General features: G+C 32.3%; 1 long non-coding RNA gene and 2 pseudogenes across 1 annotated transcript; all 3 read left to right on the top strand.

Moving 5' to 3' along the window:
• The first annotated feature begins 9,488 nt into the window (after window positions 1–9,488).
• LOC115989617 lies at window positions 9,489–11,025 on the top strand. Its single transcript, XR_004092021.1, has 3 exons — window positions 9,489–9,692; window positions 10,199–10,667; window positions 10,952–11,025. It is a non-coding gene; the product is annotated as an uncharacterized LOC115989617 (long non-coding RNA).
• Window positions 11,026–12,293: 1,268 nt separating this feature from the next.
• LOC115989878 lies at window positions 12,294–13,561 on the top strand (annotated as a pseudogene).
• A 10,386-nt stretch (window positions 13,562–23,947) lies between these two features.
• LOC115989614 lies at window positions 23,948–25,311 on the top strand (annotated as a pseudogene).
• The last annotated feature ends 1,370 nt before the right edge of the window (window positions 25,312–26,681 follow it).

Raw genomic sequence — 26,681 nt, 5'->3', positions numbered from 1 at the left:
CAAGTTGTTATTTAAAGCCCATGGGAATTAATACCCAAAATCTATCATAAATATTTATTAAAGCTTATGGATTCATTTTATTTCTACTAACAACTAAAGCCCATGAGAAGTAAAAAACCCATGGCAAAGCATGCCCATTTTGTAGGCCCAAGAATCTCATGGAGTAGGGAACAAGCCCAAGCAAAGAAAGGGCCATGTGGCCTAACTAAAGGTACTAAAATGGAGCAATTCCAGCCCAAAAAGGTCCCCACAAGGGGCTTGAAAGTGGGCAACCAGCCCTTATTCATCCCTACCCAAAAAACAACTAGAGACTCCTACAAGAGAACCAAGCCTTTGAGGATGAACTAGGGGCTGTCCTATCAGTTTTCTATTACCCTTTGCCTGACGTGAACAGTGCCCAAGGGTTGTCACATCAGCTGCAATCTAAAAAATGATGGAACTCCATCATCTTCCCCAAGACTGCACCTCCAGCGAAAGGGGAGCTAAAACCAAATTATTCAAACTCCAACAAATTGATACTAAAAATGTTAAAAACGTTCAAGACGTGATTTATGTGTCAAGCCCATGAATTCTAAAGGGGAAAAATTGGGAACATATGATTTAGAGGGCATAAAGGGATCTCTAGCAGAACCCCCTGAAGTGGACTAAGAATTTGACACCTAGCTTGTGTGTTGAATCTTACTTCTTGGGGACCAAATCTCAGTTGCAGCATTAGGATTCGCTCTTGATACACGCCTTAATCACATTCATTAAGCTCAGCCCCAAAAAATGTGGCATTTAATGCAAAGCACTCTAAAATCCCATCATTACCCAAAGAAGCAAGGCAGCCAAAGTAAATCTTCTTCTTCTGACCAAAAATCTTAGGAAGCTTAGCCTTGATTCATCACCTCTGATTAGTCATACGTTTTTTGATTCTTGTCAATTAATGCTTCTCTAAAGCCCCATTATAAAAACATACACACCTTAGCTCACAAGAGGGGGGAACCACTCCCTCTGAAACTCTTGATCTATTTGCCATTTTACTAGTGGTTTAACTCTCTTCAAGCTCACTACTCATCCCCTTTAGCCCACACTCATCTAACCTCAGATATTCTTTTCTCCCCTTCAGGCCACACTCTCCTTTAAAACTCTTGGTTTGTTTACTACTTTGTTGGTGGTTTAGCTTTCCTCAAGCTCACCACTCATCATCTTTAGCCCACACTCATCTAATCTCAGATACTCTTTTCCTCTTTTCACACAATCACAGCCCATAAATGTCTTTCAACTAGTCATAAACAGCCCACCACTCACAAAAAAGTCTTAATCTTAGTATTAATCCCATCTCACTCTCTCAAAATAACCCACATTCACCTCATTCATGCCTTATAAATACACCCTCATCAAAAATCTTAGTTTAATACTTGTTGCACTGAGCTGGGATCTCTCTCTCCCTTCATTCCATCCTATTTTTTCTCTTTTATTTGTAACTATGAAGCCTTTAATCCTTGTTTAGTATTATTATAATAAAGGTCATAATGTTTTGGAAACTATGGAAGTTTTCCCTTATGTTGACTTAATAATAATAAGGAAAAAATATGATTTTTTACCATGTAAACACACTTACTAACTTGAAATTACCCTACCGCTGGAGATAATACCATACAACTAGAGGACTGATTTGAACTATCGGACTAGGACCATTAATGTACTAATTAAGTATTGTAACGTGTTTTTCAATGGGCTTTTGTTGCTGTTTTGTCATGTGCAGCCTTTGTTTCTTGCTTGGATAGGCTTTGTCATCACACCGAAAGCCTTTGGGTACCATCTCAAGAGCCCATAATCGAGTTTCGGCTTGGCTTCCCAACATCTTAGATAGAGGCATCAATTTCCCCCTCGATAAGTTTCAAAAGTGTTTCAATTTAGGCCTTCCACTAACTTTTGTTAATACTCTACCGTTAAGTGCATTTTTTTTCTTCTTTAGTTTTTTATATTAAAAAATGCAAAAAACTAATTTAAATTAAAAAAAAAAATTAAGAAATCCCATAACACACCACAAACCTAGCGCACAAACAACAAAAAATTTCTTTACATTGATCACGAGATTCACAACACACAAACAACAAAAAATTTCTTTGCTTGTTTTATATGGAGACCATTGCTTTCCTTTATTATGCAGTCTTCATTTTTTTTTTTTTTTTGTTCATAAAATGTTTAACAATGGAATAACCATTCAAGTCTGTAGGAGGCACTTGTTTCTTTTATATTTGGTTGCATCTGATAGAGTAGTATCTACACAACCAAAAATGGCGGACCTAAAATTTTAATATACAAATTCAGAACAAAGCACAGCAAACAACTATCTAACATCAACCATCAGTAACATATACAATTTACAAATTCCCTACCCACAAACACTGATTATTTATTCAACAATGAAACAATGTTTCTTGGTTTTTCTTTTTTTGTGGTTCATTTGGTTTTTACAAACAAAATCAGAAATAAGAAAAGATTTGACTAAAAACTAAACTTGAAAACCCAAATCAGATCAGAGAAAGAAAGAATCCAAGGACACCTATATTGGATTGGAGAGAAAGAATCCAACGACACAGACCAAATCGGAGAGGGAGCTTAACCGGGTTGTTCACCAAATCCAAAAGACTTTGAAACCAACCAAACACCATAGCCCAGCCGTGGGTTGGAACTCCAATGAAGGTTCGATGAGAAAACATAGAGAGAGGAAGACTGGTTTATTCGAATCGAGTTAAGAGAAAAACAACCCCCGCCAATCAAGGATAGTCTTCAGTGACCGATGAGGAGCAGAGACCGGTTGACCTTGGTGGTTGGCCATGAATGAATCTTGGAGAGGAGCTCCTTGGGTCCAACCTAGAGAGAGTGGCTAGGGGAACAAAGTTGTTTACTGAGCCCAGTCTATTCTTCTTCTTTTTTTTTTTTCTTTTTTTTTTTTAATTCAAATTAGTTTTCTGCAATTTTTTAATATAAAAAACTAAAGAAGAAGAAAAAAAAAAAAAACACTTAACGATAGAGCATTAACAGAAGTTAGTGGAAGGCCTAAATTGAAACACTTTTGAAACTTAAAAGATTGAATTGACCGAAACTAAAGTTAGAGGACTGAAATGATAAAAGGTGAAACTTAGAAGGTCAGTTTTGCTCTTTTTGTTTCTTATTTATGGATCCAAATTATGTACCTCCTATTTTAAACATGGATTGTATTGCTGTAGTGACTCCTCGACTTATTCATAGTAGTACTATTATCAATGATTAATATGCTCCTTATTTACCAAAATAAATAATAAAAAAATTGGGTGCCTCCACCCAAGATCTCACATTTAAACACATTTATGAGAACTCATACAAATTCTAGGGACACAAATCTTATCCACATTGCAGATGCCAGCCACCTCTTACTTGCCAATGCTTATTTATTTAACAACTTTTTTGTAAGAACCTATAAGTATTTTTGAAATATGTAAAAAAGATTGAAAACAAAAGAAGAGAAAACCATACATTACCTTCTTTTATGAATTCTCCACACTAAATGTGCCATAATTGCATGAAAAAACATCTTGCAATATCATTTTTATATCATAGGATGCTAAAAACAACATTCAAAGACATGATGATTTATTTAGAAAATGATTTCTTCCCATTCAAATTCTCTAATTTCTTTCAATTTTTATTCATACGTGACTGACTTGAGATATGGATAAAAAGTAAAACCTAAAATAAATTAAACACACAAAATCAACTAATGCTACACTCACAATTGACTAGAACTTGGAGGGGATTTCACCTTGATCCATGACATATGAAAGCTGGAGTGGAAAAAAAAAAAAGAAGGTGATGTAACCTGCTAGACTTTTTTACATGCATTGGGATTTAAGAACTACTTGAAATAAAAAATTTAGCACTAACCCTTATGTTTTTCTTTGAATCATCACTCTTAACGATACTTACTAGTTATGCCGTTCATGTGCACAGTAAACTCACTTGTATTCCCTTTGCCTTTTGCAATCCATTTAGGGGAACATTACCAGCAACAAAAAAATTCAAAATAAATGATTGGCACATCTTTGTGCATGGTTTGGGTGTCATTATCGATGTTGTAGCTCAGCTCAACACTAATAATTTCACCGATATTTTCAATGTTCAAGTGCTTCACAAAATTTTGCAAAAATAAAATAAAACTTTGAATATTATCAACTTTGAATATTATTCAATCCCATGGATGAGAAAAAATAAAGAAAGGTAAAATATTCCAACATTTTCAAGTTTAGATAAGGATATTACGGTTTCTTATATGGATGTTTCTTTCATCTATATATATATATATAAAACCGAAGTCTCTGCTGGCACCACAAATTTCCACGTCAGCATAATATTTAAAAAATAAAAAATAAAAATAAAAACATTATAACACCTCAAAACCCTAGCAACCTTACCCCTCTCTCAAGTTAAGAAATATAAAGCCACAGTTTCTGCAAACTCTCTCTCTCCAAATGTAAATATCAAATTCAACCCCTTTAATTTCTCTTTATATTTTTGAGGCTTCTATAGAGTTATAGTGAGTTATGCTGATTTTGTTTTTTTTTTTTTGTGTGTGTATAGATGGTCATAATACTCCGGTATTCTAAGAAAAGTTTGTGTTTTCGTTAATTGAAAGCCTTAGAGAGATAAGTGTTGCAGTTTGGAACAGCAATACAAAAGACGATTTCATTGGCAGCGGAAAGTAATTACTTTGTCTCATATTTTTGTTTTTTGAATTGATTTTGTGTGCTTTTTAGACCCTTTTGGATCAATTTTGTTAATTGGGTGTTTTTTTTTTTTTTTTGATAGGGTCCAATTGGGGAAGGTTCTTTCAAAGGGTTACGACGACCGCACTTGGTATCTGTATACTACTAGTGGGGGGTAAGTGCTATAAATTACTAACCCTTTTAAGTGTATAATCTGTTTCTAAAATTATCTATAATATTTTGTCCTCCGAAAATTTTATCTCTTTAATTTTATTATATTGTGTTTCTTAAGCTATAGACAGATTTTCTTTGTTTCTTATTTTCAATAATAAATCATTTTATTGCAATACCGGTAATTGTTTGAGAAATTCAATATGTTCATATTTCTATAGAATAGAGAATAGTAGAAGCCAATTTTATTACAACTACTTAAATTGAGTTAACTTAATTCCGTACAATTACAAAATATAGCATGAAAGATAATGGAATTAATTGTTGTAATTTTTATTTTCTTTCCATGTTTTGAATTTCCATGTTTTTATTGTTGATGAGAAATTAAGGCTCAGTTGCACAATATGTGTAAATTCTTCAGAAGACTACTTTAAATAGTAAGTCAATGTATCTCTTACATTTGGGTATTAGTTAGAATTATTTTCAAATGATTGTACCAATAAAAGTGAATGTGTATAAATTTTGTTTAACTATCCCGTGCATCGCACGGGTTAGCGACTAGTATTTTATATAACCAAAGAATGAATTGAATTAAAGATATCCCAAAGGAGAAAGGGTGGCAATCCAATCCCATCCAATCATATGGAAAATCATAAAAATATATAAATAATAATAATAATAATAATAATAATATATGGTAGCATTAGTTGTAGCATGAAATGAGGAAAATGAGGATGAGCAAGCAATTTTTGTGGGGCCCAAAAATATGAACTGGCAGAATTGAGAATCCAACGGTAAAGTAGTGGCTTCTGAGTTCGCAAACAGGTATTAGCCATTAGATTAATGTTTTAGAGCGCGCTTTTCTTCTTTTTTTTTTTTTCCTCTCTCTCTCTCTCTCTCTCTCATATTTGGTTTGTGCTTTGATTAAAAAACGGAGAGAGTTAGTTAAAACAAGGAACGTGGGAAAGTCAACACACAAAAAAAAAGAAAAAAAAAAAAGAAGAAGCAAGCCAAAAAACGAGATTATTATACAAACACTCTCTCTCTCTCTCTCTCTCTCTCTCTCTCTCTCACCTTCTACTCTCTTAAACCCTAGCACCAGAGATTCCGATATTGAGAGATCAGAAGTATTTCACTTCTTCTCCACGGACAAGAACTCGTTCAGTACTTGTTGCCCACTGCTTCTCTCTCCTCTGCTCTGCCTGTAAGTTCACTTCAACTTTTTTTTTTTTTTTTTTTGCTATTCCAATTTTCTTATTTCGAATTTGTTTGTATTAGGAAATTTTTATTCTTTGTTTGGTTTCTGGGAAAATAGAGGACAAAAGAGAGGAACGAAATATTGAAATTAGGTTTTTGGTGGTCAGAATTTTTGTCTGATTTCCTTTAGGAAGCCCGACCTTGTAGAATTTTTTTTTTTTTTTTTAAATGGTATTAACATTATTGAATTTGGTTGTCCGAAGATATAGATACTGAATGTAGCTACTTATTGTTGTCTGAATTATTTGTGTTTAGTTCTGATGATTATTTCTTGAGTCATTTAAGTTGGGAAAAGTGGAATGGTGAGTGATGTGGGTACGCGAGCGGGCCTATTTTTTGTTTTTTGGTTAGTAAGAATAAGCTTATTGAATAGAGACTGCTTCATGAGGAAAAAAAAAAAAAAAAAAACACGAAGCAGCCTAAAAAATTACAACTTGAAAAATATCTACGAATGAGTTGACTCTGTGAAAGATTGAACATAATTTCCATATATGAAACCCGAAGCAAAAGACCACTCATAAAGAGAACTAATGAAGGAAGCTAGCAATGGAGTTGCGTGTGCCTTTTGATGTAAATAGGTAATGGTAAGTGGTGTATGTGCGCATTATGGCAAAATCGAGAATGTTGGGACAACCCTTAGGAGGGATGATCTGGTGAAAGTGAATTTCTAGAAAAAAGAGGGGGGAGAGGGAGGGGGAGGGGGGGTTAGATTGATATCAGGTAGGATTTACATATTTTCCTTTTTTTTTTTTTTTTGAAATGTGGATTTATCTTTTACTGGAACCCGTTATTCATTAGAAAGGTGCAGGATTGGGAATTCGAAGACATGTATTAGTTAATGGCTGTCCTATATACTATAAAGTTAAAGTGCGGGGAGGGAGACAATTTATAATGGATCCCTTTGAGGACACAAGGTTTCGAAGTGAGGAGTTATTATATAAGGCTCTGAGAGGAGGTTGGTAAGCTTATGTTCCATCAATTGTGTGTCATTAGGTGAGACCTTCACTACATGTGACCTTAGGGTTAATCATATTGGATTGGTGCTTTATGTGCAAAAGATAGGGAGAGAGTGTGTCCTGGGAATTGATATTTGGCATGTCTTGGGTAATGCCTTCTTTTGTGTTGGAATCTTTATCTTGTTGGAAAGGATGTTTTGGTAAGAGAAGCAATGGGGAGATTTGGAACGCTGTTTCCCCGTGTATAATCTAATGTATTTTGAGAGAAAGAAATGTCTGCTGCTTTGAAGGGAAAGAGAAGCATACCATGAAGTTGAAGTATTTAGTTTAGAAGCCGTTATCTTGTTGGAAAGGACGTTTTGGTAAGAGAAACAATGGAGAGATTTGGAACGCTGTTTCCCCGTGTATAAGCTAATGTCTTTCGAGAGAGAGAAATATTTGGTGCTTTGAAGGGAAAGAGAAGCATGCCTTGAAGTTGAAGTATTTAGTCTGGAAGACTTTGTATGACTGGACTTCGACTTGTTAGGCTTATTCCACTGTTGACTTTCTATAGTTCTTGGACCTTGAATTTTCATTAACATCTTTCATATAAATTTTTAATTATTTTTTTAACTGGGCTTTCCACTTGTATACCTGCCATTAACTAGGGTTGCACTCCTTTATTTTTTTTAAATGGATTTTATCACTTATCAAAAGGGTGTGTCTGAACTTTAAAGTAAGCATAACTAATATCTCTATTGATAGAGATGCCAATGAACTCATTTGACTATGATCAGTGGACTTTCTCAAAAAAAAAAAAAAAAAAAAAAAGACTATGATCAGTGGAATAAATAATAAGATTAAACAAAGAGAGCTAATGTTACATTAGCCATAAGAGAATTTTTTTTTTTTTTTAATTATTTTTTTTTCACTTCATAATCAATGTTGGTAAAAGCGTTGAGTGCACTTAAGCTCATAGGCCTCTTGGAGCTTAGGAGCAAAGTACAAGTGCACCCTTGATTGAAGTGAACTGCACATATTTCAAAAATAATATATAATAACCTCTGATACAAAGATAAATAACATGTAATAGAAAAAGTTAATAAACTCAAAATATTAATATATTTTGCCTATTAGCTAAAATGGTGCAATTGCACAAACTTTCGTTAGTTCAAATTTTACGTAAGTTATTTCAATTTCTTAAATTTTTATGTAGTAAATTTGAAAACAATTATCAATGGACAAATATGATAATAATCTATTCTTAGAAATCTTATACGTAATTCCCTTTTCTTTGACATTTTTTACCTATCAAAAAAAAAAAAAAAAAAAATTATACGTAACATTTTATATAGTTCTCGTGTTTTATAAAAATACATAACTGTGATATGTTCAATAGACAAAAACAAGCACAAGAATAGTAAATTATCCTCTTTTTTTTTGTGTTTTTTGATATGTTAACAAAAAAGTTGGTTGTTTAATATAACACCTTAAGAATAGTGTTTGTATAATAAATCACTAGTCCTTGTCTTTTCCTTCAAGATCGAGTAGGTAATTTTAATGTTTCATATATTTTTTTAGCAAAAATTAAAAAAGCACACCCTTTTGAATATTAGCAAAAATAAAACTTTGAATGTTCAAGTGCTTTAAATTTAGACGACTATAATAAACGAAGGCAAAGTCAAATAGCTGAAATGAATTCTGGTGAAACTTAAAGAGTAGGTTTTGCATTTTAACTTCTTTTTTTTTTTAATTACATAATCATCCATGTGTTACTATTTACTATCTTTTATTTTTTATTTTTTTTAAGTTACTACCTTCTCAAAAAGAAAAAAAAAATTATGTAAAATATAAACACCAAAATAATATTTTAATCTTTTTATTTGGGTAAAATATTATTTTGGTTCTTAAATTAAAGAAAAATTTTGCTTTCCGTTCTTAAAAAAATTATCCCTAAATTTTGTAAAAAGATTTTTTTCTTCAATAATTTAGAGTAAAAAAAAAAGAAAAAAAAATTTTTTTTTAATAGTTTAGAGATATATATATTTTTTAAAAAGTTTAAACACAAAAATTGAAACATTTTCAAGAATTTAAGGATAAAAAATAATTTTTTAGTAAAATTTAAGGATATATATATTAACTTTTACAAAAATGTGATACTATATATCCATATAAAAAAATGTGATACTATAAATTGACAAAAATTAAACCATAGGATTAATTTGGTTGCTTGTTGGCCCATAAAGGCCCATAATGCCATTCATTTATATTCAACGTTTTGAACTTTTGTTTCATAAAAAAAAAGAAAAAAAAAAGACAAAGAGTTTTGGACTTTTGGGCTTCTAGGCTCTAGCCTTCTTCCTCATCAAACTCAAACAAAAACGACCGCGTATCATTCCATCCATCTCACCCCCCAAATCTGAACCCAAAATTAATTTGTGCTCACTTCTCAACCGTTGGATCTCATCTCTTGCCCACCTTATATATAACACACTTCCCCCAAAACACAAAAACCTAACCCTAATCTCTCACACTGTGTGCTGCCTTTATTCGTGTGCAAGCACTTGATGCAGTCCCACAAAGAGGATTTATATTTGAGGTTGGTAAACATATACTAAATCAAATTTATTGAATGAAACTGATTTGATTGGCCGTTGTTGTATAAATGTGACAGATGAAACTCCTTTAATGCATCAGCTATAGGCAACTGCTTAATGGTCACTTTTATTATCATGTTGAACCAGATGTTTCAATCCTGCTAGGCATGTTTCATTCATTGGACTAACTGTCTAGTTCTAGGTTCGTGTCTAACATATGGTCATATACACTTCTTTGAAGGTACACTAAAACAACAAAGATGGAGTCATAGCTATGAGAAGTCATCAACAAATTGGTATATACTAAAACAAGTTGTAAACTACAAAATAGTTTGAGAATATGTAGTTGATCCATTTCAAAGACAATGCTAGAGCAGTGAAATGATTTTCTTGTCCATGATAAACAACCCCTTATTGATTTATTTGAACCATGTTATTTTCTTCTTCATTTTCTTGAAAACTGGGTCATCAATATGTAGTTGATCCATTTCTGCTTTTTGTGACGTAGGTGGTCAATGGAGATGAGAAGATTTCAGATTGGCAAGGGTGTATGGCTAGATTGATGGAGAAAGCTGGACAGCAGCTTCAATAATAACACCCAAACCATGCTAAAAAATGTGCCAATCATTTATGTTTACTTGTTTTTCTTTGTTGTTGGTGATGTTCTCATGAAATGTTTTGCAAGAGAAAAGGGCATTACAAGTGAGTTTGTTTTACACATGAATTGCATAACCATTAACCAGTAATGATTCAGAAAACATTAGTGTTAGTGCTAAATTTCTGATCTCAAGCAGTTGCCAAAGCCCGACACAGATAATCTAGTAGGCTACATCAACTTTTTTCCACTCCTGTTTTGATATGTCATGCATAATCGTCTTTTAATGTCTCTATTAGCGGCATATGACATCTTAGAAATGTTATTGCAAGATGTTTTCTCATGTAATTAAGGCATATGTAGCGTGGAGAATTCACAGAAGGTGTATTGGGTCACATTAGTGTATGATTTTCTTCTTCTTCTATTAGTGTGGAGATTTCAACAGTAGTTTTTTTTAAAAAACCAACATAACAACTTTTATTATAAAAATAAAAAAATAAAAAATAAAAAGCCAACTTAAGTACATTGGAAATATACTATAGTGGCAAAATATCAAAAGCCCAAATTACAATGATCAAATAAAAGAGGAAGGGAGAAAGAAGAACAAGATGGCAAAACTAGACTCTATACAAGGAGAGTCGGGAGGAAAAAAGACATTCACAGAAGGTGTATTGGGTCACATTAGTGTATGATTTTCTTCTTCTTCTATTAGTGTGGAGATTTCAACAGTAGTTTTTTTTTAAAAACCAACATAACAACTTTTATTATAAAAATAAAAAATAAAAAATAAAAAGCCAACTTAAGTACATTGGAAATATACTATAGTGGCAAAATATCAAAAGCCCAAATTACAATGATCAAATAAAAGAGGAAGGGAAAAAGAAGAACAAGATGGCAAAACTAGACTCTATACAAGGAGAGTCGGGAGGAAAAAAGACTTAATCTCAAGAATAGACTGCTCACAGTTCTCAAAGCATCTAGCATTCCATTTCCATCATTTACACTGTTACAAATAATGTGGCATAAACGTGAGACCAATTGGGTGGAGGCACCCACATTGACACAAACTCTTTTTACTCTCCTAAATCCTAATAATCAACAATATAAAAGGAAACAGTAATATAAGGAAAAAAAATGTTGGTGTATGGAACAATCTTTACATTCCTAGCTGTCTAATTCTCCACTTCATGTGGAAAGCAAGTATTTTAAATCACACATTTCCCATTTTTATCACAAACTCATGCGATTCCCCAGATCTATGTTATTGTCTTTTTCTTTTTTCTTTTCCAAATAAGATAGTGTCTTCTTTATTAGTTTTGTCCCACATTGCTAAAGTACAACAAATACTTGTAATACACTATAGTAGCTGGTTAAACATATAATAATTGAAAGAGATGCTATTGCTAAGAGGCCATTTGTCGAAAATGCAAGTAGCAATTTTTTTTGTTTGCATAATTCGATAGTTGGGGAGAGAGATTTGAACCTTAAACTTCTTTGTTAGAAATACTACGAGGTGCCAATTGAGTTATAAGACTATCAACAAAATGCTAGTAGCAAATTAAAAGCAAATTCTCTCTTCACATGAGATCCAATTTGTTCAACTTCAGAGAGTACATTAATCAAAGCACGTTCAATTAATTATCTAATAATCCAATTAAACTTTTTATTGTTGTATTACAATGTTGGTCAGCCATATTGCTAGCAAGCAAGCATTCCATTTTACATTGTTTCATAGGTCCAAGGATCAACATACATAAAGTCTCAACCAAAAATAGAATATATATATATAAATATATATATATATATATAGTCAATTTCAAATATGGAAAATGTCAAGAACTTTTCTATTTCCATAATGAGTTGTTATTTTTCATTGGCTATTTTTCAAAGAACTCGAGTTCCTGGAACTCGAGTTATATGGCAAAGTTCACAGACTCGCACAAAGTTCACTACAAAATAGCACACCACCACACCACAATTCTCTAAACAAAAAAGTGTACTCACAACCATGGCCTCTACAGCCACCCCTTAAACCCTCAAAGCTCGCCTAAACAAAGCTAATGAAGAACCCCTCTACGGTCTCTTCCTCCTTAGCCTCTCTCCCACCCTAGCTAAAATCGCAGGCCATGCGGGCTATGACTTCGTCGTCGTCGACATGGAACACGGCCATGGTGGCATCTCCGAAGCTCTCCCTGAGAGTTCTGCAGCATGGGCCAAGAACGCACTCGACTTAGGCCCACAAGGCCTCATGTTCCAAATGATTGACGACCCAGAGTTGGCCAAGAAAGCCGTCTCCTATTGTCGGTACCCACCAAATGGAGTCCGTGGAGCGGCCCACCCGATTGTGAGAGCCTCCAAGTACGGTATCGATGAAGAGTATATAAAATTATTATAAACTAGCGTGAGAAAGAGTTGTTGATTATGTGCCAGGTTGGTTTTTTCTTTCTTTTTTTGGCTAAATAAACATTAAAAAAAAAAAAAAATACCATTTGAGAAAATAACAACATTTAGAAATTATTGTAAGATCTAGTAACTAGTTTTTCTTCGTTGAATTCGTCTCTTGAAATCTGATTTCAAAATTTTATATATATATATATATATATATAATCTAAACTTAAGTAAACTTATCTCATAAGAAAATGAGATAATGAACACTCATCTTTTGCATATACGATACAAATCTTTTAGTGAAGTTTAATTCATGTTTTTGTGGAACTCCTCTCTTGTCTTTTTAAGGAAAAATTATGCAATACTTCAACATATAATTGCGTCATACTCCATTTGGAACCAATTATTATGTGGAAAGAAAGTTATATAATTAGGACTTGATGAGTCCATTAATGCACCCAAGATTTGCCCATAAAATTACTCATTTTCAAGAGAATAGTTATATTTCCAAAATACCTTTTAAACAATCCTAATTAAGCAAAATAAAATTTTTAAATAATACTATTATTAACCAAAATTAGTTTGCAAGTTGAGTCCATGGAAGCTGTGAAGAATGTTAAGGATATAGCAGCTGTTGAAGGGGTTGACTGTGTTTTGTTCGTTTGACTTATGATGGTCGTTGGATTTGAGTGTCAACATGGGTGGTTAAGGGAGCCAGTGAACAACAAAGTGAAGGAGGTGATGAGGGTGGCTGAGAAGGCAGTGTTGGATTCCGAGAGTAAAACCTACTTGGCTGGGCTTGCAATCTCAAGTTCGTTGTTGAATAAATCTAGAAACACAATGACATACCAAATTTCACAACTTATTAAATTGTGCAACTATGATTAATGGACATTTTTCATTCACTACTAACTTATGTGACCAATTGCTTTTCATTAACTACCTCACTAAGATAGTATTGACCATTAACTACCTCACTATGATTAAATAAGAGTTATGATAGTATTGACCATTGATAGAAATGGTGTAAATATTCAATAAAACCCATAAAATAAAAGGTTTTTATCAATATCTTACCGTTGAAGAAAGAAAGTGGTCCATCAACACGAATAAGGTAGTCTTGTATATTATTTTGCTTGATTGGAACCATTTTTCTTTACTTATATGTCTTTCTCCCCTCATTTCAGATGTTACGAAGTAGCATTATAAACTAGTATACTTTTGATCGCCTTAATTAAGCTTCTCGTGCTTTATATTGGCATGCATTTTTCACTCGAAGTGTGTTCATTTCTTTATTATAGTCCTGTAAAAATGCTTTCCTATTAGCCGAATAATTTGAATAAAAGACTTTATTTATTTATTTCACTCGAAATGTGTTCAAGCCGCTCCTTTTATTAAAAGGAATCGCCATGCGACTAGTGGTTCATGAATTTGTACTAGAATAGGTTAGCGGAAGCCATAAAGCTAGAATAGGAAGCAACCAACAAATTAAAGAAATTTCTTAATAAGCGACCCAACCGACATATTTTCAATGAGCGTGAAGATCAAGACTTGTTTTGTCTAGTCAAACGATGTCATATCGATGAAGTTTATGTCCATTCGGTAAATAACTCAGATGATTTATTGAAATGCAAATTGGATGACTTTTTTTCTTTTTTCTTTTTTTTTGAGAATCATGCAAATTGGAGGACTAGCATCTTATATTGTTTCGGGTAAAGTATAATGTATCTCATTTGGTTTGATCGTTTCACAATTTACTTGACAAGACTTTCATTTGCATCCCTAGCCTTAAGAGCACTCATATTAGCGGCTATATAATAAAAAATTGTGTAGAATTTATATAATTTTGCCTAAAAAAGACACATGTTAGTCGGTGTATAATTATGTAAATTACAAGTTTATTATAGTTTCTGTGTAAATTTACACTAGTACTATTCATTTTGCATTTAGCTTTTTATTTATTTATTTTTACATATTTTGTTGATGAAAGAAGATAATGGATAGTGATCGTTGTATATAAAAATAGAGAAACAATTTAAAAAATCAAGAAAATTAGATATTTTAATGAAATTCGTGTAAAATAGATAATTTGATGTGAGTTTTTTTGAAAAATGAGTATGTAAAATAAAAAATAATAGGTTTTTATACTAAAAATAGACAAAAATTTGTGTACGAGCCAATACGAATGCTATATATAGTTGAACTTAGACATTGTTTGTTTTAATGAAAAACCTTATGAAAAAATAGTTTTCCATATTTTTCTATGTTTTGTAATTTCTAAAACAATTGGTGAAAGAAAAACTATCACTTAACTTCCCTTATTTAGCTTGGAATAAAATATAGTTGTTTTTTTCTAAAATTTTCTAGAAAAAAACTCTATCTCACATGAATCTAAAGAAGGAAAACAATGTTATCTCACGTAAAGCTAAATACAAAAAGTTATAAATAGTTTTCCAACTTATTTTAAAGTTACTACCAAACATTGAAAAATGAGACAGTGTTTAGGGCATAAAGGTATGTAGCATATGGTGATATATATCGAGTGTAATATTTAATTTTTGTTGTCATCTAAAATTTTTTTGCAATTTTGTTTCTTCAAAACTCTATATTAACGTAGACTTCAAGAAGTTTAGGGTATTTGATTTTTACTTGTATTCCTTTTAGGAGGAGTGTATATATATATATATACACACACACAGTTATTAGGTTTATTTTTCATTCTCCAACCTATTGTACAATTTTTTGGTTTAGTCTTCCATTCTTCTATCTACAACACCTACAAAGGTATGTATTTGTATACTATGATTTTTGTATATTATTATAATCAAATTGAATAGGTTTTTGTTTAATTACTATAACATGTTTTACTTCTCAATTCTCATTATATCTCAATGCTAATGAAGTTATTTACTTCACAATTCTCATCATATCTTAATGCAAACTTATTGCCAAGGTTTTAACTTCTAGTTCTTTTAATTAAAAAAAAATCTTGAAGTTTTTGTGTGTGTGAAGTTATTTACTTCACAATTCTCATCATATCTTAATGCAAACTTATTGCCAAGGTTTTAACTTCTAGTTTTTTTAATTTAAAAAAAATCTTGAAGAGTGTGTGTGTGTGTGTGTGTGTGTGTACTCTCTTTTTTCTTTTGTAGGGTGAAACTCACCCGAGTTTTGGTGTCTCCTCCCCATCTTTCAAAAAAAAAAAAATTAATTCTCATGTGTTTTTAATTTAAAAAAAAATCTTGAAGAGTGTGTGTGTGTGTGTGTGTGTGTGCTCTCTTTTTTCTTTTGTAGGGTGAAACTCACCCGAGTTTTGGTGTCTCCTCCCCATCTTTCAAAAAAAAAAAAAAAAAAAAAAAATTCTCATGTAAGTTTCTCTACTTTGATTTGTTAAAGTTTAGTAATTCGGATTGTTCTTGATTATTGAATTGAGTTTATCACTTAAATATGCTTTCAATTATTATTTTTGGATTGTTTATAATTATTAATTGAATTCAAGGTTTTTGTATTTATATATGCAATGGTGATTACTTGAGCTTAAAAGCTTAATATATATTATGCAAACTCTCTTAATACTTTTTTAGGCATCTCATGTTATATTAGTTACATAGTTTTTTCTCAGGAAAAAAAATAAAAGAAAAGAAAAAGAGCTACATAGTTATCAATCTTCTTCCATTACTAGACTTATATTTGATTTATATATATATATATATATATATATAAACCTTAATCTTACACAATATGCATGCATTATATAACCCAACGTAAAAGATTACTTTATTTTTATTATTTAATTTTATTTAAACTAATAAAAAATTTTATTTAGTTTACACATGATTCTTGATTAAGCTGTGTATCGCACGAGTATAATACTAATCTACAAATATTTTTAAGTTATACATGTATGACATCTACAAATAATACATGTATGATATCTACATTTTTAACTTTTTATTAAAACAAATGCACACAATATCACATCTACAATATATTGCAATAATAATAGTAAATTGTATGACATCTACAAATATTTTTAAGTTATACATGTATGACATCTACATTTTTTACTTTTTTTTATAAAATGTGCACAATATCACATCTACAAATATTGCAATAATAGTAACTTTTTCTTTTTACTATGCATGTATGACAGACGAAAATGGGTAATTACCCATTAAAAACAAACTATATAGTTAGTAGAGCCGGTTTACAAACTATATGCATTTTTAGCAACTCGAGCCTCAAAGGCTCGATTTTGGGCCCTAAATCGAGCCTCTAAGGCTCGATTTTCATGGGTTGTTCGCATCTGATGTGGCACTTTTTTCACGTGGCATCTAATATGAAAATCGAGTTTCTAAGACTCGATTTACATTTAAAAAGAAAACAAAAAAAAAAACCACAAGGGCAGCAGGAAAAGAAAACCACGCCAACGTGTTCATCAGAGAAGAAAGAAAAAGAAAAAAAAAAAAAAAAAAAAAAAAAAAAACCCAGAGAAGAATGTGTTCATCAAAGAAAAAAAAAAAAAAAAACCCAGAAACAGTTGCGACCTTCTGGTGCGGTGTCGCCGGCCTGGATCTGGCGCGGCCTGGGTCGGCTTGAGCTGATCTCCATTCTTCTTCTTCTCTTTTTTTTTTTTTTTTTTCTTTCTTTCTGCGTTTTTTTCCGCTATTTCTGCATTTTGGTTCATTAATATTTAATTTTTGGGTTAGAAATCGAGTCTCTAAGACTCGATTTCCATGTAGACGCCACCTGGAAAAAGTACCACATCAAAGGCAAACAACCCATGAAAATCGAGCCTTAGAGGCTCGATTTAGGGGCCCAAAATCGAGCCTTTAAGGCTCGAGTTGCTAAAAATGCATATAGTTTGTAAACCGGCCCTACTAACTATATAGTTTGTTTGTTATGGGTAATTACCCATTTTCGCCAGGTATGACATCTACAAATAATAGCAACTTGTATGACATCTCCAACTAATTATTTTTAAGTTACTATTATGCCCACAATATCACATCTACAAATATTGCAATAAGATTTGTGAAATAATAGTCTATTGCTTCTTCATTTCGGACATGTATGAAACTCTCCAACCTATTGCAATAGAAGATTTAAGAATTAGAAATATTTGTTGCAATAACTTAAAATCATAAAAATTATTGCAATAATTTGATATCAATTAATTTTGCAATCTACTACAAAGAAAATTTTAAAGTGATATTTTATTGCAATGACGATATCATTGTAATAATTTGATATCAATTATTTTACAATCTATTGCAATGACAAACATGAAGCTAAGATATCATTGCAATAATTTGATATCAATCATTTTACAACATATTGTATGATCATCAGACTTGCATCGCGTTGCGGATTTCAGATCCAGTCGATGCAATATTTCTAACACTAGATCTATTGGGAGATCATTAGTGGCCGTCCTCTTTCTTCGCTTGTGGACATTCGAATTCTCGTAGTATGAGATTACACTACTACTCCTTCTATGATGTTTTTTTACTTTTCTGATCTCCATCGTTGTGGATATCCGAATTCTCTGCTCTTACATGTATATATAGCCAAAGCCACTGACTATTACCACCGACGAATCTGTGTTGGTTACCAACTATGAATATATATATATATATATATATTTTTTTTTTTTTTTTTGGAGTCCTAGATTCGTTTTAATTAACCAAAAAAAAAAAAAAAAACGTTCATTCAGGTTACAAGCAAATGAGAATATTTGAAATGGGAGAATTCTAGAGAGAGAGAGAGAGAGGAAATACTTATTGATCTGAGCAATGGCGCCATCGAAGAAGATAATGGAGGTGTAGTAGATTTCAAATGCTCCTGCAACCCACCCAACAGCGATGCTCCTCCCATTCTCTCTCTCTCTCTCTCTGTCTCAAAATTCGAAGAATTAGGGTTTCAAATTTCAATTCGGAGACTTAGATATTTTTTTGTCAGTGAGTGAAGAGGTTGATGGAGCAGTGTTGCCTCAACTGGTGGAGGAGGAGATTGAAATTACTATATTGTCCTTGGGCTTTTCACTATTTTATGGTTTTGGTATAATAAAGTAGGTTCGATTTGTTTTTTGCTGTTTTTTTGGGTGGGCTTCTTTTGGCCGTTTGGGGTTGTCTTTTTTGGCATGTTCATAATTAGTATATGGTAGGGCCCATTTTGTGAAGTGGGCCCATTTTAACTTAAAGGTTAAAGCCACTGCTTTTTTCTTTGTTTTCTTTTAAAGAATCAAGTCATTGCCTTTTGTTTTGGGGGGATGCCCTTCTCTACTCTTTCTATCTATGTATATCGTGTAATAAGGAGAACGCTAGATCCACAAACTCTTTTACAAACTGTTGATATGGTGGGTTATTATTAGTAAGTAAAAAATGTGATTTAATGGAAGGTCCTAATGAAAACCAGTAAGAATTAGTCACATCAACAATTTTGTAAAAATGTTGTAAAATAGCTTTATGCCTATAGCATTGCTTGTGTAACAATAACCCACAAAATGGTGTAGGCAGAAGAGAAAGAGAACTTATTGTTGACAGTATATTGTATAGCTCTATTTGAGAGAGAGAGAGAGAGAGAGAGAGAGAGAGAGAGAGAGAGAGAGAGAGAGAGAGAGAGAGAGAGAGAGAGAGAGAGAGAGAGAGAGAGAGAGAGAGAGAGAGAGAGAGAGAGAGAGAGGTTTTTGATTTTTGAAAATCTTGTGTGTGGCTTTTCCGAACATGGATCTTCAACAGAAATTGGATGAAATGTCAGGCTTATGAAAATACCCCCTTCCATTTTCCATAAACCTCTATAAAAAATAAAAAATACCACTAGATTAGGCTTTTTTTAAAGGCTAAAAAAGATGAGTATTTCTTTTTCTTTTCTTTTTTCTTTTTTAAGTTAAAATTCAAAACTGACATTCTATGTTTTATTAGAATTAATTTCAATTCTCTAATTTTGTTTTTTTGTCCATTTCATATGGACTTCATTTCAATTTTTTTATAGTTTAAGTTTATTCAATTGAAGCCTCTCCATCAAATTTTATTAAATGTTGTAGTTAATTATTTAATTTTTTTTTCAAAATTTTAAATTAAAAATTTTATTTAATAATTGAAAAACATTTTCCAATTTATTTTTTAAAAACTTAACCGAAGTTGACGTAGATGACTTAATTGAATAAACTTGAAATTTAGAGAACTAAAATAAACGAAGGCAAAGTCAAATAGCTGAAATGAATTCTAGTGAAACTTAAAGAGTAGGATTTGCATTTTAATTTTTTTTTTTAATTACATAATCATCCATGTGTTACTATTTACTATCTTTTTTGATAGAGAAGCGGAAATAATCCATCTCCAGATCGTCCAAATGGATCGTCCAGAGCCTACAGCGTAGGTTGATTCAAGAGTTTATCCAGAAGAAGGAGAAACGTCCATGAATAATAGCACCACTCCATAAGTTAAGTCTCCCATGGACGACATGATCGTCCATTAGGTTCGTCCATGAGCAATCGTTAGATATCCTTGGACGACTAAACCGTCCTACACCAGACGGACGAAAGCTCAACACTTAGACTTTTGACTAAACCCGCAACTATCTCAACAAACCCTTCGAATAAGTTAACTTCCATTAGCAGTTACAGTTTTATATCCGTTGAGGTAGTTAACTCCGGAGTTGTTGGTTTCCACAAATCCTGGGGAGGTTATTGGACAAATAAACGTCCCAGGCTCCCTATATAAGGGACCGGTCTGAACCCGACAGCGGTAAGATTTTCTCTCAGACAATTTTCCAAAATACTTGGAACTCCCTTCTCTACAAGACTAACTTCTCCATCGAAAGGGGTTCAACCAGTCTTCTCCGGTCTCCTCTTTGATTGTGTTTTGTTCCTTGCAGGCCTTCAACCGTTTCGATAGCCCACCGAAGCTAGGCCATCCACCTTACTGATTCGGAGCAATATCATTTTTGATATTAAAAAAAAAAATACTACCTTCTCAAAAAGAAAAAAGAAAAAAAAAAAACTTCAATAATTACCAAAGTATTATTTATGAAAAAAATAATACAGTAAATTATTACTAATGTGTAATGTGTTTAGATGAGGGAAGCATGGGTAATAGGTGGGAAGGATTTAATGAATCCTTACTTTACTCATTAAATCCTAATAAAGTTGTGCATTTTATGTTTCTCTAACATTACTCATGTTAGAAAACATTTTCAATAATTTAAAAAAAATATGTATGGCTTCTGTCCAGTGCCATGCTAAAAAACAATTGGCATATTTATAAAAAGTGAAACATTTTAATATTTTAACAGCAATTTTTATATTTAACGAAAGAAAGTGAAATATTTTCAATAGTTTAAAAAAAAATTCAAGAATTTAAAAATGAAAAACAAACTTTTTGTAAAATATAAAGACCAAAATAATATTTTAATAATTTTATTTGGGTAAAATATTATTTTGGTTCTTAAATTAAAGAAAATTTTGCCTTCCGTTCTTAAATTTTTTTTAAAAAATTATCCCTAAATTTTGTAAATTTTTTTTCTTCAATAATTTAGAGTAAAAAAAAAAAAGAAATAATAATAATTTTTTAATAGTTTAGAGATAATTTTTTTTTTTTAAGTTTAAAAAAAAATTGAAACATTTTCAAGAATTTAAGGATAAAAAATAATTTTTTAGTGAAAAAAAAATATATATATATATATATATATACATATATATTAAATTTTACAAAAATGTGATACTATAAATTGACAAAAATTAAACCATAGGATTAATTTGGTTGCTTGTTGGCCCATAAAGGCCCATAATGCCATTCGTTTATATTCAACGTTTTGGACTTTGTTTCATCAAAAAAAAAAAAAAGTTTTGGACTTTTGGGCTTCTAGGCTCTAGCCTTCTTCCTCATCAAACTTAGACAAAAACGACAGCCTATCATTCCATCGATCTCACCCCCCAAATTTGAACCCAACATTAATCTGTGCTCACTTCTCAGCCATTTGATCTCATCTCTTGCCCACCTTATATATAACATACTTCCCCCAAAACACAAAACCCTAATCCTTATTTCTCACACTGTGTGCTCACCAGCGATTCCATCAGAGAAAGAAGAAGAAAAGCACTAAGAAGACTCAACCATGGGTAAAATAAAATATCAACCTCTCTCTAAATTTCTCATGTTTTATACATGAGTAATGTTAGGGTTTCAGTTTTTTAATCATTATGATGATGGTGACACTAATGAGATGATAGGTTTGTCCCACTCGGGTTTGAATTTTGAATCTGGTAAATTACCCAATCCACCGAATTTCAAAATTTTACAGTTTAAACAGGAACGCACAAAGCTCAATGGTCATTTCTTAAGATGCAATATTGACTAACCCTATTAAGTAGTATTATATTTGGAAATAAAATATGAATTTACCAATTGAATTGAAAATAACTTATTAATTTTCCAATAAAAATCAAAGCAAACCCCAGATAAGATGTACACACACAAAAATACTAATTAGTTAATTACTTAAAAAATCACAAAGATGGACATAAGCTTAATTTCATAGTGTTCTTTTTCAATTAGGGGGATTCCTTTCCACCTCACATGAATTTGCAAATTAATTCAAAAAGGAAAAGTCTAAATGAAATGTGCCAGATTAGGAAGTTGGTGCCCATAACAATACTCAATTCTAAATCAATAGAAATCTCGTCATTAATGACCCAACTTATTTGAGAAAATATTTAATCACTTATTAAAAACTTTCCCAATAGGAATGCCAACTTAAATTTGAAACTTAATTCTAATGGAAATATTTTATCTACAGTCACCTCATTATTAGTATTATTATTATTTTGAGAAGAAAGACAATGAATTTCATTAATGAAGGCTAGTAAAATCAGCCTGTAATATAGTTACCTCATTAAAGTCTCTGTAATTTCCAAATTGAATTTTAAGATTCAAAAAATTGCTATTCACACAAATTCCTATGTACAAACATTTATAAATTCCCATCCTGAATCTTCTTATCGTATTATAAATTATAATTACCAAATATGCAAATAATTTTCAAATCAATAAAAAATATTAAATTTGTGAATAGATTTATAAATAAATTTTTATTTTGAAAAATGTTATTCATCTAGACCAACTTTCACGTGGAATTGTTTTCTAGGGTCTGTTTAGATATAGCTTATTTTGCTGAAAACTGAAAACACTATAACAAAATAATTTTTAAATGTGTAAATAGTACCGTGGGACCCATTTTTAATATTTTTTTATGAATAAAGTGGTTGTGGGTCCCGTGAACAGTGCACAATGTCTCCTGCACAGTGGAATCTGCGTGCATGAATAGTGCGGGTTATTGTTCATAAGCCTAAATGCACTATTCACGCAACTCAGGAAAACATAAATCCAAATGCTCACCTAAGTAGAGGCAACTTTACAAGCCACGCATAGTTTAAATTGAATTCAAAATCACCCCACCCTTTTTTTAGGGGTAAAATCAAGAGTATTATAAAATACACTAATAGTACAATAAATGTTTATTCTCTTTTCTCATATAATAGTGTGCATCACCAATTAAATGTATAGTGGGATTCCCTTCTCAAAAAAAAAAAAAAAAAATTATAGTGGGATTCACTATTCATGTAAAAGGAAAGATTATACATTTTTTTGTACTCTTGAGTATTCTATAATTTTCCCTTATATTACATATCCAAAGAGGCATAAAACAACAATAAGCAAGTATTTAGTAGGAGGTTTATTAAAAGTTCCCAAAAAAAATTGTGTTGCAATATAGTATTTTTCTTAGCAAGCATATTAGCTAGTTGGTTTTCATGAAAGAAATGCTTAATCTTCACGGTGGGGAATTTGCCTCATCAAGTTCCTATCATCCTTAAAAATGCTTACTCAAATGGTTGGGTTAACTTTACTCTACTCCCTCCCTCCTCCTTCAATCTAAATAGACTATAAAAGTGGGCCAAAAACCCACACCTCCACCACATTAGCATCAATATGTCTTTCTAATTGAATTCATATCCTGTCTAGTTGCAAGCGTTATCACTTATGAGTCCTTAATTCTCATACCGATGCTTATTAAAAAGAAAGAAGAAAAAAAAGAAAAAAAAAAGAAAGGGAATTTGGGCTGAGCCCTTTAAATTATAGCAATATGAAATTCTCTTTCTTGAGAGGCCCAATCCAAATGACAATTTTGTTCAAATTTCAAAATCGTCTGCCTCTCTGTCCCGCTAAATATAACCAGCCTCTCTCTCTCTCTCTCTCTCACACGCACAAACACACAGTGAGCGCAAGTGTTTGGTTCTCTGAGCTCTCCAATGGCGTCTTCTCAGAAACTCACAGAGTACAAGCGCAGGCACCTCGAGAACATTCGCCGCAATGAAGAAATGATGGCTGCCCTTAGAATCCACTCCAAAGCTACTCAGCTCTTTTCCACCTCTTCAAAGCGCCAAAGGTCTCTCTCTCTCTCAATTTCGCTTTCCATGAAAATACTTTCTTTGTAATAATTCATCCAAAAAACCAAAACCTATCATTATTTTCGTTTAGAAAAGAAAACCCATCTCTCTCTCTCTCTCTCTCTCTCTCTCTCTCTCTCTCTCTCTTTTTATTTTTATTTTTTATTTTAAAGAGTTGAAGCCAAATCGAACAATTTGAGTCTGGAGGAAGAGAAACCCGAAACCCAAACCCGGAGGTCGTTGCGTACTCAGGGAATGAGACCAGAATTCTCAGACCCCAATCTCAATATAATGTCCCTTGCACACTTGGGGCTTATTAGTATGAGTGATGCTTATAGTGGAGCCGGGTTCGGTAAAGAACTAATCGAAAGAATTTCAAGCATTTCTAAAGAAACCCCATGAGGAATTTGGTGATGGTAGTTCCATAAAGGGTGTGTGTGAAAGTGGGAGTGGTTTGGAATTGGGTTCTTTGAGTTGGAAACCGGAGTATATTAGGCAATTTATGCCGGTGAAGAATAGGGGCATAACGAATTTGAGGTTTTTGCCTTGTAGCAATGTGACAACGACATTGGGAATGTTGGGTTTTGGGATTTATTTGTATCGCCCGCATCTTTATGCCATTTCAGGAATTTCAATGCGTCAACATTCCTTTTTAAAGGTAATGATTTGGTTTGATTGAAAGATTGGACACGCTGAGTTTTGTAAATTCATATAATGTCAGCTGATTCATAATTGTTGAATTTAAGTGCAGATTTTCACCAGTTGTTCTCAACTTATCCGATTGATGGATGCTGAGAAGGAGGTATTTGAGCTCATGCATTCAAATCATGATTCTATATATTCTCTATCTCAACGATCAGATGATGTCATTTGCTTATATTTTGGCGAGGGTTGGGAAATGCTCAACCCAATGGAATCTGCATGAAATGATGATTAACTCCATAGACTTTAATTCAGAAAACTATAACATCATGGCTACTAGTTCCTCTAATGGAACCGCCTGCATATGGGATTTGAGAAGTATTAATGTAGATCAACCCAAACCTCTGAAGGAAGTTAGTCACAATAGGGTTGTGCAGTCTGCTTACTTCTCACCCTCAAGCTCCCTTGCAATGACAAGGTATGTAGTGTTGTATTAAACCTTTGATTTTCAGATTGAATATCTTAAGGCCTGTTAGAAATTGATTGCACTTCAGAGATTATAATCTATGCTTCTTTATATAATTTTACCTTACAAACTACTTGCTGAAAAAGCTAGATTTCAAGACTTCAAGTTGATCCCTTTATTTTATAGTTGTTGTGAGATTATAGAGATTTCTAGCTACTAATTAGTTTCCTGTTTTTGGGTATATTTACATTCAAATTCTTGTTTTTTTTTTTTTTTTTTTCCCCTAATTGCAAATTCTAGCCACTAATTAATTTATGTTAGTTATCTTGTTTAGAGTTAGGGTATGGAATCTAATGTGGGTCTAGTTTGATAAGATCTATATATGACCTGAATTCTAGGAATTAATTTTCAATTGTCTTCATGTAGCGTGGACAACACGTTTGTATAGTGACTGGAGTTAATTTTGAGCACATTTCAATGATTGAGCTTGATAATTAGATAAACTCACGGATTGCTTTTTTCAGGTCAAATGCTAATATGTCTTTCTTTTGTTGAACCATTATCTTGATGTTCTATGGCAAATATGACAATCATTTGCTACAGAAGTTTGTTACTGTTCCTTAATAACAACCTTTTGCTGGTCTCTAAATTTTGCTTGAGCACTTAATTACTGAAGAAATTGCTGCCATCTTGTCATCAAAATAAAAATAATAGTGTTTAAATTGTTTTATTTTTTCCTTTAGAAATGGTTCTGAAACCAAAAAACGAATCTCTTGAATGATATTAGACCTTGGATATTAATTTTGAAACCAACTCAAACAAAAAACAATAAAATTTACAGTGGTCTAACCAAGAACCCGGACCCCTGAACAATTAGTTCTTTCCACCAGTTAACACTGAGCAAGGGATAGCCCTGAGATTGCAGAGGATTCTGTTCTGCAGTCTTTAAACCTCCTGCAGCAACCAAGTCTAGATTTCACATCCCACTTGATTGCTTGAATTATGCTCTCCTCAAGCTTGATGAGACCATTAAACATTCTCATTTCTTTGCAGTCATATGTGATATACAGCAGATGCTCTTGATCACAGGTTTGAGACCCTTCCCCTTCAAAACCTAGACACCCCATTGTTGGATTTTAGACCAACACTGCCTTCTCAATCTAATCATACATAACATCTCAATCTAATGCCACTTTCATAGGAAAAGAGCACTCTAAATTCAAGCGACCCCTGCTTTCTCTAGACTCTATGAAATACACCCAAGATGTCACCTTGATACCAAACAATTTAAGTCTGTCATGGGTAGTCTATCTATTTCTAAGAGCCAACCACGAGATGAATGAATGGCTTGCGGTAGTAGAAGAATGCCAGACCATCCTCCAATCAACAACTGGATGCTTTGATCTGATAGCTTCCCAGGTTTTTGTACAATTGAAGATACCAGATTTAGTAAC

Source organism: Quercus lobata, chromosome 5 (assembly GCF_001633185.2).
Source record: "Quercus lobata isolate SW786 chromosome 5, ValleyOak3.0 Primary Assembly, whole genome shotgun sequence".
Lineage (NCBI taxonomy): Eukaryota > Viridiplantae > Streptophyta > Magnoliopsida > Fagales > Fagaceae > Quercus > Quercus lobata.
This window is presented reverse-complemented; position numbering and strand designations above follow the sequence as displayed.